The sequence below is a fragment of the Octopus bimaculoides genome, chromosome 2 (assembly GCF_001194135.2).
Source record: "Octopus bimaculoides isolate UCB-OBI-ISO-001 chromosome 2, ASM119413v2, whole genome shotgun sequence".
Classification (NCBI taxonomy): Eukaryota; Metazoa; Mollusca; class Cephalopoda; order Octopoda; family Octopodidae; genus Octopus; species Octopus bimaculoides.
In genome coordinates this window covers 133,397,631-133,409,463 of record NC_068982.1, presented here as the reverse complement: position 1 = coordinate 133,409,463, position 11,833 = coordinate 133,397,631, and the positions used below count along the sequence as shown (strand labels likewise).

The following is an 11,833-nucleotide window of genomic DNA, read 5'->3' as shown; positions in this document are numbered from 1 at the left end:
ATTAATAATCAAATCGATCTACAATTAAATCTATTCAAAAATATAGTGACTCGTCAGGTCTAAAATAAAATAATAATAATAATAATAATAATAATAATAATAATAATAATAATAATAATAATAATAATAATAATAACAATAAAATCAATGTACGTATTGTAACTTATAATAAATATCAATTAAATATATAAAAAAATACTTGTTTTAACAATAAATGAATAAATAATCGAAAAACATTTAACAATATTTCTTAAAATAAAATCAAAACTCATCTTTTCAAAGAATTGCTGTAAACTAAAATTTTAAACATATACTTAGTAGTAGTATTGGATCTCAAGTGTTTATCAAGGCTGTAGTTCTGGTTACAAACTTCATGGTGCAACATAACTTTAGCAACAGCTGACTATTTCGAGCCTCTGTTTCATGAAATTTTCCTTGGTAGTAATATTGCACTTTCATAGATGTTCAAGAACTAAAGTAACAGCTATTTTGAATAAAGGTAATGCCCGTCAATGCCACAATTATGTGTTAGATTTCTGCAAAACTCATTTGAATAAATGAATCCACTGACGGGTAGAAAACTGTGACCAGCCATTTTTTCTCAATGTGCTTCACCAAAGAATATAATTGTTGCACAGTATATGCAATTGTTGAGGCAATCAAGAAAATGTTTGAAGAAGACTCCATGCCATGGAACAATTGTATTTTATTAAATATAAACAGCACCAGTACCATGAGAGGTAAAAGAAATTCTGTTGCTGCTAGTTTTATTCAGAAGAATGAAGAAATTTTCAGAAGTAGGTGCAAGCCATGCAAATGAAGCTTTTAGTAATCACTTAGTAGTATGTTGCTACTTTGACAAAAGCTCCAAACATAGAGGAAAACTTTCAGAATATTTCAAATTCTGTGACCAAAAGTACCAGAATATTTTAAACCATTTCTCTGTAACATGGCTCTCCCTTGAGTGTTGCCTTGATAAAGTTCTAAAGAAATTTTTAGATCCTATGTTTTCAGCGAAGAGTTTGCAGATGCCTGATTCCAGAGATTGAATTCCTCGTTTTTCAACAGATTGCTTCCAGACTGCAGCAATCCCTACTGTCACCAACTTCAAACCTACTGTTACAAGTAGATGAGCCATGTAAACATCTTCTGAAGTCATCTATGGAAGCCCTTGGCAGATATATTGCAAATTAAATTATGCTATCTAGTGTGCTGCACAGGATTTTGTCAGTGACAGAGATAGATCTTGATGATACTTTTATAGTCAAAAATAAAAACAGATTTATTTCTTGGTAGAACAACAAAAGTAACACTAAACCATTTGTTAAACAATGGAGACGTTTCTGCTGTTGAGCATAATAAATTCTATGATGCAACTTTCCATTATCTTAAGGAACTGTAGCATGTCATGAAAGCTTTTTTAGTTGTTGTGTCATAGCACTGTTGTGCTATGGCATCCTCCATCCAATCAGGGCTGGACGTGTATGAATACTAGAGGCAGTTCTCTGCCCATGATGTGAAGTGCGCGTTTTAACCAGTTAATGGATAGATGGCAGATGAGTAACATCCCTCTTTCAAAATGGAACAGCCTCTTTGTTTTTCACACCAACTTTGCACAGCTAACTCTGAATTATATCAGCTCTTGACTTGCTACACCATGAGCAGCCTATTTCATTTATGCTCATTTCACTCTGCAAGATTGTGGGTGACATCAACCACAACTCTACCATATTGTGAGTGGTATATTTTTGTTTAGGCTAACTCCATTTCTATCAGTTTATAATGACATCCAAATGTAAGTTATAAAGCTTACCCTAACTCATGCACACATACAGAGTCTACACTCTTATTACTTGTTAGCTCTTGTGATAATTTGATAAATTAAATTATTTGTTTAAAAGCTGCCTTCTGATATTCATTTACACATGCTTCTCAAAAGCTTATTTACTGGACTTTTCCACGAACACTTTCATACCATAAATTAGTGACTACACTCACTAAAGTGGTGACCCAGACATCAAAATATTTCTTTGGGAAATATTTTTCAAAAGAAACAAATACACCACTAGTGACATTCTGAACATGCTAGCTTGATTTTCTCTTACAACCACGTGGGTGCATTTGGCTTTCAAGATGGCTACCATTCTTGCCCACTTTTCATTTTCCTGCTTAACCTTGGTGTTGCCTTCCACATGCATGATGATTACCCAATGTGCATGCCTTGCCTCGATTAGGATTTCATTTTTCTCACTCACCGCCATGGCCACACCATTGACTAAGATGACATTTGACCGCTACCAGACAAAGTGCAAGCTATTGAGGACATTCCTCCTCTGACTTCCCTTTGTCAGTTACACCACTTCTTTGGCTTACTTAACTTCTATTGTTGATTCATTCCTCACTGCACTGGACTCCTGTCTCCCTTCACTGAGCTTCTCAAGAACTGATGCAAGAAGAATGAAGCTTTTGACACTGTGAAATATGTGCTCCCAAAAGCATTTCCTTGCACACCCTGTCTCCGATGCAAAACTTTCACTTGTGGTTGATGCATCTGACACTGCAATCAGTGCTGTTTTACAGCAATTTCATCAGCAACACTTGCAACCTCTTATCTTTGCTTTGCGGTCCAAGCCAGAAAAGTACTCACAAAGAAAGACTTGACACCTTGACTTTATATTGTAATTCACCAATGATATTCAAAATATTTCTGGTGCATAAAACACTGCTGCAGATGCATTGTCCCATCTGCTGATCAATTCTGAAGCATCCACTGTGGATATCGACCTGAATGTTTTGTCCTCAGAGTAACTTCCTCTGGACTCACTCAAGATATCTTCCTCTGAATTTGCAACATGAAAATTCACACATATACTCACACAAACGTCCACAGAATTTCTGTCTACCAAAACCACATCCTTCTCTTGGTTCTACCTGCAATTTCTAATGGCTTTACTTATCATTGCAATCTCACAAAACACCAATATCACAGTGCTGCCACTGCTTGTTATGGATAGTTATCTGACAATGATTGGAAAAGAACTGCTGACATTTCTCAAGAGTGTCCAGCACTTGACCATCGGTTTTTTTTTGCATTCAATCTCCATAGAAATGTTGTATATAAAATTGGTAGGCTACTTGCTTATTTAGTTGTATTTCAGGAGGGTCATTACGTCAATAATAAAATGCAGTAGTTCTGTTTCACTTCTTTTGTTATCATTCATCAGTTAGTTAACATTTAACTAATTGATTGATTGATTAATCATATGGCCAATCAATCAGTTACATTTGTCAAAGTCCTCTTGTTAGGTCAGTTTGTCTGAAGCAGACCTGGAACAGAAGTCATGTCATTGATGAAGCCATGAATGGCAACGAAAGGACTTTGACAAACCTGGCTGATTGATTGACTGAATGATTAATCAAACAATCAATTAGTTAATTGGTTGAATGTTAATGAATTATAAGTGAAATAAAACCAGTGTGTGTGTTTATTAATGGCATAATGACCCTTCTGAGATATAACAAAGTTTATTTCAATGCATGAATTCACATTGAGAACCTTACAGTCTTGCCTATTGTTATATAAGATGTTCATTATTTTATCCAGAGATTGAAATAAAATGAAATGTTTAAAAAAAAATAACTAGTGAAGTTGATACTAAAACAGCTTGAATTATTTCATATATAGTATTTCAAGGAAAGGCATGTACCTATAACTTTAAGAAAGGAAAAAATGTATTTTTTAATCATAGCTGCTTTGACCTAAATTCAACAAATGCTCAAGTGATGCTGGTGTATCATTTATTCCTTGAACGAAATTGGTTCATTATTGGCAACCTTCTGCATAAATAATAGTATTGTATTTTAGTAGGCCACTACATAAGAACAGTCATTTAATCTTCATTGATTCTTTCAGAAATTTGTCCATAATCTCTTGGCACACTTTTACAAAGCAAGAGGATAAGAATGAAAAAATTACAACGAATTATGAAATATAAATTACTTTATTTTGGGTTGAATTTTTGGAGATGGTTTTCATTGACTAATCGCAAACTAACAGGGTAGCTTCCATTCTTTTTAGATATATTTCCTCTTTTATATATATATATATGTTTATAGCTTTCACTGAATAAATATGTACTGTTTTTATTGCTAAGCTCAACTTCATACAGTGAACGCATATGGCATCAATAATGGTTCCTTATATACCACAACTCAGGTTTGAGAAGAGGAAAAGGAGAAAGTTAAGGCATTTGTTTTCTCGGTGGTAATTGCAAGCAAGCTTTAGTTGAGTGAACTTTTGACAACTAAGAAACGAAACCAGATTGTGGAATTCGTTCGCTGAGAATTTTGCCCGAAATAAGGCTTCAAAAAATGTTATTTTTCCTCTGATACGTATTCACATGCGAAGTATTTTATCATTCTTTGTTAAATCATTTAAGCTTCAGTGCTTCACAAATATTTTCTTTTGTTGACAAATCAATGAAATTGAATCAATGAACAAGAATTGGTAAAATGATAAATGTTCCAGTTAAACATCCCGAATTCCTTCAATATGTATAGTTCCCAAAGGAAAAAATATATAACACCGCTAATAAGATATAAATAGATTATTAAGCATTTTTTTTTTTCAAGTATGGGTTAACGGAAAGGCCATGGTAAATGCCAAATCTTGCTGTGTTAGACATTTACGAAAACTGCTGTTCTAATTTTTATTTATCAATTAAAAAAATTTCGGTAGATATTTATAAGCTAAAAAAATTAAATTGCCGATAGCACGCTTAACTAGCTAACTTAGTTAACAACGGCGTGAAAAATGTTACTTTAATTATAAGTAACAAGCTATTTATGAAGGTAGTGTGGGGGCCTAAATATTTGTGAACGTTGTAAGAGACCTTGCCACATCCCGACATTGACTCATCTGCTGTTTGTCACTGAGAGCTTTCCCATTACATCTTTTCTAGGTACTTGTATATCGCTTTTTTCTTTCCTTTTTACCCTCAATAATCATAATAATTATTATTCTATCAGTAAAATTGTCTTCGCCGAGTAAAATGTATTTCATATATCTGTTTGTAAAAGCAAAATCATTCATATTCTTCCTGTAAATTCGCCTTTGTCGACTACTATGTATGCGATACAGAATGACTTCTTATTAATATTTCTTCTTACCTGCTCTAATCGTTTTCTCGATATTTACTTAAATATATTATTTGCTTTTATTTAATCCACTACATATATATCACATATTTTCAAACGTTATTTTGATATATTTAAAAAAGAAAGTGTGTTATTCAATTTGCGTGTGTGTTCTTGTAAGTGCCTGAGCTTGTAAGATGATGCTTGTAATACTATTAGAACCAATATTTATTTAGAATTTGTTTATATGCTATAAATTATTCAAATTTGAAGATAATTACTGATGTTATTAACAAATAATTAACTTACTTTTAAAAAATCAAGTCCACTAATTTAACCTGACTCAAACAAATTTAGTGGGACGTACCAAATCCGATTATGAGTTGTCACAAGATTTTCTTAAAAAAATAACACGAAACATTACATAGGTTTAAAAAGAGCCGTTTTATTTTTGTTTGTATTTATATGTTTTGGTTTTATTTAATTTTTAGATCCATTATTGTAGAATATTAGAGAGGTAATTTTCAAAATCAATATTATATAAACTAAATTTTGGTTCTGAAATTCGTTAGATAAACCCTTAGAACCATAAGTTACCTTTCACTTTTATTCTTGCTATGTAATTTAATTAAGAAATACACAGCTCTTATATTTCTAATTCCTTATTGTCTTAGATTACCTTTCAGGTAATATTTCATTCGTAAAAAGTACCCCAACATGATTTAAATTAGGCTGAGTGGCATCATCATCATTCTCCAAAATTTTCTCCACTAACAAACTTATCTTACGCAATAACTTATCCTTTCATCTAATTATCTCTCTTTGTTTTTGCCATTTCTTCTCTTCCAATTTTTGTTTTTCGTCTGCAAAGTCTATAGCATGGATTCAGAAAAGAAATTACAACCGGCGAGGAGGAGGAGGGGAAGATCTCCTCCTTCCTTGTTTGTTATTATATTTTTTCATGTCCCCTCCACATAATTATAATCATCTACACCACCTAAAATGTATCTCTAGAACATTTCGTATTTTTAAGAGCTACGTGAAAACAATCAGTAGGTTACCTCTCTGAAGTCATGACTGTTGTGTGTGTGTAATCAATAAACGGCAAAGAAAGTTAGAGTGACTCAAGGGCCGAGTTTCGTGTGTTGCCGTTTATTATATATCTACATCTATCTTTGATAGTATGTATCTATCTCTCTATATAGGCGTGTCTGTATAGTAAGAAGTTTGCTTCCCAGCCACATACTTCCGGGTTCAGCCCCACTGCGTGGCACCCTGTGCAAGTGTCTTCTATTGTAGCCTCAAGCTGACCAAATACTTGAGTGAATTTGGCCGACGGAAACTGAAAGAAGCCCATCGTGTGTGTATATATATATGTCTCTGTGTGTGTGTATTTTTGTCTGACCCTCACCACCGTCTGACAACCCGTGTTGCTTTGTTTACGTCCCCGTGATAGCGGTTCGGCTAAAAGACATTGATAGAATAGGTAGTAGGCTTGAAGAAAAATAAGTCCTGGGGTCGATTCATTCGATTCAAAAATTCTTCAATGCGGTGCCCCAGTATGGCCAGTGAAAGCAGAACGTTAATTGAAATTTTACTTAGCATTTTCTTTTGTAATTCATTTTGCATTGTTTCGGTCTCAACAGGTTCTTATCTAATTTAATATCACAATGCTTCACCCAGGCTACTCTATACTAATACGCACGCACACACGCACATATGTAATGCTTGTTTTATGTGAAGTTACAAAAACAATTTGACATTAAATTGAAGAGTCACTCAATACTTTTTAATAGAGTACATTATTAATTTTGTACAAGATAAAAACTGACAGTAACTTCGAAGTTTCAGCTTAGGAAGTGTTTAAACTTAAAATTGAGCATGAAATTGCAAGGTTTTGCAATTTCAGATTTTTTAAAATATATAATTGCAGCTAAGCTTTCGGAATTACAGTCTAAGGGAAATGGTTGATTATAGCTTTTACAAGAAATAGTCGGCTTAAACAAAATGAAATGTTTACAAATGAGTCACTGATTCAGCTCACTGGGAAGCTTAATCCTTTGCTTATGATTTAGAAATTAATATGTAAGCAATTAGACGTATTTTAATTGGATTATCGAGTTATTTTGTTATGGTACAAGGTCAGTTTTGTGTTGGAGGGATGAGCTTAGCTAATTGAATTGAAAACAAAGATACAAGGCCAAGTTTAAGTAAAGCATCCAGTTTGGCATTTTCTTGTCTCGGCCATACACCATTGCTTTTTGGAAGATTAATATTACTGTAATCTTTTTTTTTTTTTTTAATTGGTAGAAAGTTACAAAAATGAATTAGGACCCGAGAATTTCGTGTAAGGCACTTACAGTGCCATGACTATCGCTCATGAAACTCCACTTGAGTCACTTTTGTAACTGTCTGCTGATTACAATCATCATCGTTTAATGTCTGCTTTCCATGCTGGCATAAGTTGGACGGTTTGACTGGGGACTGGCAAGTTTGTAGGCTGCGCCAGGCTCCAATCTGATCTGGCAAGGTTTCTACAGCTGGATGCCCTTCATAACGCTAACCACTCTGAGAGTGTAGTGGGTGCATTTTACATACCACCAGCATGGGAGCCAGACAGGCGGCACTGGCATCGACCATGTTCGGATGGTGCTTCTCCTGTTTGTTTTACTAAACCTTTTAAAGTACTCTATAAAGTCAGATCTTTGTTCCTCTTGTGTTTGTGTATTCAATAGTTTCTTGGACTTGTGGTATGTATAACAGTATTAAGCATGTCTTGGATTGATGTAAATGACTATAACTCTTCTCACAAATCTGTGGTCTTGTGCTATAATATAAAGCATCATTTACTATAATATATTTCTCAAAAGGTATACTTTTCCTGCTACTTACTGCCCTCAGGGATTGTTAACCTGCTAAAAGTAGCAAAATTACAAAAAAAAAGAATTCTTAAATTACCCCCCCCCCCCGTCATCTTAAACACAGAACACAAAAAATAATGTCCTAAATACCACTAAAAACACTGGGTGGTCACAACTGGAATGCCTTTGATCAGAGGTTTGTTTGCTCAATCAAAGTTGACTTGGGACAATTGGGTCATTTGACAACAACCATAACTGTTGCTGCTTTACTACTTGAGGATTGAGAGAGAGCTTTGTCTATTGAAATACAATTAGTCCTATGATCATCTGGCCTTTTATCTAAAAACTACTAAATGAGAAGTATAACTACTTTTTCTTCATGAAGAGAAGGAAATGATAGTTACGCAATTTCAGAGATATGCATAGGATAGTTTAAATTTTCTTATGGATGCTTTTTATTTTACTGTTTAGGTATCTTTTCTGTTTTCCATTTACTTTCCATTCTTATCTCAGTTACTAACAAATGATATTAAACAATGCCTAAATAGCATGAGAGGTTTTGTTCTCTCACATGACAATTCATAATGGAAATAGATTCTTCTCATGTTAAATTTGCTTATAAAAGAGTGAAATTCTGTGAATTTTTTTTTTTTCATTAATTAACCGAATAATTATTTCTCGCAGTCTTAATAGTAGATAATACTTGTTGCATAACTATGTAATGGAGTTGACAAGTTGATTTTAGTTCAGATCTTGAAAATTCTTGTGTGGTTAGAAACTTCGGGTTGAGTTCCATTGTGCAATGCCTTGGACAAATATCATCTGCTACAGCCTGAGGTTGAGCAATGCCTTGTAAATGAATTGATGGAAACTCCAGCGTTTGCTTTGGAATGGTTTCTGTTGCTGGATGCTCTTCCTAATGCCAACTACTTTACAGAGTGTACTGGATGCTTTTTTGTGACACTGGCACTAATGAGGTGATTGAGTGACTAGCAAGACAAAGCCTCACAACTGAGTGGTGTAGTATTGAGGGATGTGGCCTAATACTAGATGATGAGAGGTTAAAATATAATAGAAGAAGGAACAGCCTTCTTGTAGAGGCGATATATGGCTACTTTGGCTGGAAAATAAGTGAAGATAGTGGTGATGAGGTGTCAAGGTGTACTCTGAGGAATTTGGTTGTTGTTTTTGGTGGGTTGAGTGACTGCATAAACACTTTTTCATTGGCTCAGCTGTACATATTTTGTGGTGATATGGGGAATTGTTTCAGTAGATGCAGATTAAAGAGTTAGTGTAAAAATAAATCCTTATGGTACTTAAAAAAACTTTCAGTTTCTTTAAGTATTCTTGGATACTACATATGCTTGACAATTTGAAAAATAGTTTACAAGCCAGAATTGTGTGTTGTTGTTTAGCCCAAGTCAGCTTAACCTCAGGTCAGACAGCAGTGTTCTAGCAATTACTATACCATCTTTTTTTCTTTTAGACGTAGAGTATCTATGGCTATATTATCTAGTGTGTCTTTCCTTTTTGGATGACAGTAGGGCATTATTGGGAGGAGACTAAGCTACTATGGTAATTGTATTGTTAATAATCCTACTTTGGAATTGATGGCTGTTTATTGTTATGGTTTAGCTCCAGGTCAGTATTCCATTCCATCCTTTTCTTGGAATTGTATATCTTGGATCACATTATCCAATGCGTCACACCTTTTTTCATGATGATACAATGTAATGTAAGGGAACATGATATGGTCAAGAATGGTGTGATAAATGTTAACGAGGCTTGTCATTTGAAGAGGATGAGATGAGTTTAGCTGTGTATGCTCATGTATAATTAGCTTGATAGCAGAATTAAGAAAGTCCTATTCAAGAATAGTGAAATCAGTATAATAAAAGGAATTAAACACAATTTGATTGCAAGAATTTACCAAATGCTGAAAGAAATAAGAATGGATATTTGGCCTTCATTTGTAATTCCCAGCTCACTTCATGTGGTGAAACCAATAGCTCATCAAAGCACAACTTAAAGCCTTGTCTTCATGTAGGGCAGTTGAGGTGGATCAGTATAGTAAAATCCTATCTATCCCTCTGTAATCTGTATGAGGAAGTTTTAAGCTCAACAATGCAAACTGACAAATTGTCAGCAACCTCACAGTGGCACATCCGATACTTTTTCACAGCTAGGTGAAAAGGCGTCTGTTTGGTATGTTTTCTACAGTTGGGTGCCCTTCCTAATACCAGCCACTTTACAGTGTGTACGTGGTGCTTTTTTTATGCTACCAGCAGTAAGGAAGTTGCCATGCAGGTTGCAAGACTACAAACCTCAGGTGGGGAGTGGGAAACTTTCTGCTGGAAAATAAGGCATAGAGAAGGGGTTGAGTTTGAGGGGAAATGGATCAGAGCAGAACAAGTTTCTTGCTGAAGGTGAGCTACATGACTACTCCTGTTTCAGGAGACAGTATAGGGTAGTATAGGAAGAGAGTATAGTGGATCTGAAAATGTGTGTGTGTGTGTGTATTCATTTATACATACATACAAATCCTGCCAAAACAGTCACAGAAGTCTGGTGCAGGCTTCGGCCTGGTCGGTACTGTCCCATCCATGCTAGCATGGAGGACGGACGTTAAGCAATAATGATGATACATACCTACATATATAACTTGAATGCTATTTTCTTCATTTGTTCAGTGTTTGAGATGTTTTACTACTATTAAATGAGTTATGAAACTTATAATGTTGCACATTCATACATTGCTATATATCAAGGGTTAAAAATAGGATGAGGTTCTGCATTATGTTCTTTGAGGGTGTCAAGGATCAAATCTATAAGCAGTATGATGTTGCTCATAATTCCTTTCTTGTCACTCAAAGAAATTCAAAACTAGTTAAGTGCTGATTTAGTACCAACCTGTGTCAGATTAAGTTACATTGTCTTGTGCATGTACTGGTTGCAATACTTACATAATATAGAGTTATTCTTACATTTCCCCTGTCTTCTAATTTATGCTGGGAAGAGGAATCCTGTGTTTGTTGTAATACTGAACTTGCCTCTCTGTTAATTATTTTAGTCTTACTTCATCTCAGTAGAGAAAGTCTCTTGAATCATTTTATGAATGTTTATGTCATCATGAATCAAACAAGACACTTAGGTAGTGACATAGACTATAATAGTTATTAGTCAGCCAATGAGTCAAAAGTGACTTCTGTTAAACTCAGTATTTAGACAATTTTAAGGAAGAATTTAGTTCATTGGGTTCCTATTGTTTTCACCAGATTAGTAGGATGCCCCGAACCCAGTACTGTAAACTAACAACACATCTAATAATTTTACACCAATTCCACTTTTTTGTGGTGTAAGACATGCTGGTGGATTTAGTAGATAGAAACTGAAAGAAGTTTATTGTGTGTGTGTGTATAAAGTTCCCCCTCCTCCTCTTGACATTGTGTGTCAGTTGTAAACAAGCATTGTCCATTTCTGGTCTTCTATGAAATAAGCTTGTCTGACCCTATGACTGGTGTAGCAGCAAGGAGTCATACCCTATGACTGGTGTAGCAGCATCATAGTCAACTGCTACAAAGGTAAAGGGGACGCTTTAGATACAAATAATTACAGAGGCATCAAGCTGTTAGATCAGGTTATGAAAGTTACAGAGAGGGTCATAGCCCAACTAATTAGGGAGCGAATCAATTTAGATGAGATGCAGTTTGGGTTCGTGCCAGGTAAAAGCACTACTGATGCCTTATTTCTAGTGAGACAGTTGCAAGAGAAATACCTAGCCAAGGATAAACCTCTGTACCTGGCTTTCGTTGACATGGAGAAAGCCTTTGACAGGG

General features: G+C 34.8%; 1 protein-coding gene across 4 annotated transcripts in view; it reads left to right on the top strand.

The window, feature by feature from the left end:
• Positions 1 to 4,804: 4,804 nt before the first annotated feature.
• Positions 4,805 to 11,833, top strand: part of LOC106880128 (protein TFG) — a 64,712-nt gene continuing 57,683 nt past the window's right edge. For 2 of the 4 annotated variants that reach the window (XM_014929949.2, XM_014929950.2), the window contains exon 1: positions 4,823 to 4,961. The gene's annotated coding sequence lies outside the window, so the exon portion shown is untranslated. Of the gene's footprint in view, positions 4,962 to 11,833 lie in introns of all 4 variants that reach the window. The other 2 variants (XM_014929948.2, XM_014929947.2) reach the window with 2 other exon arrangements.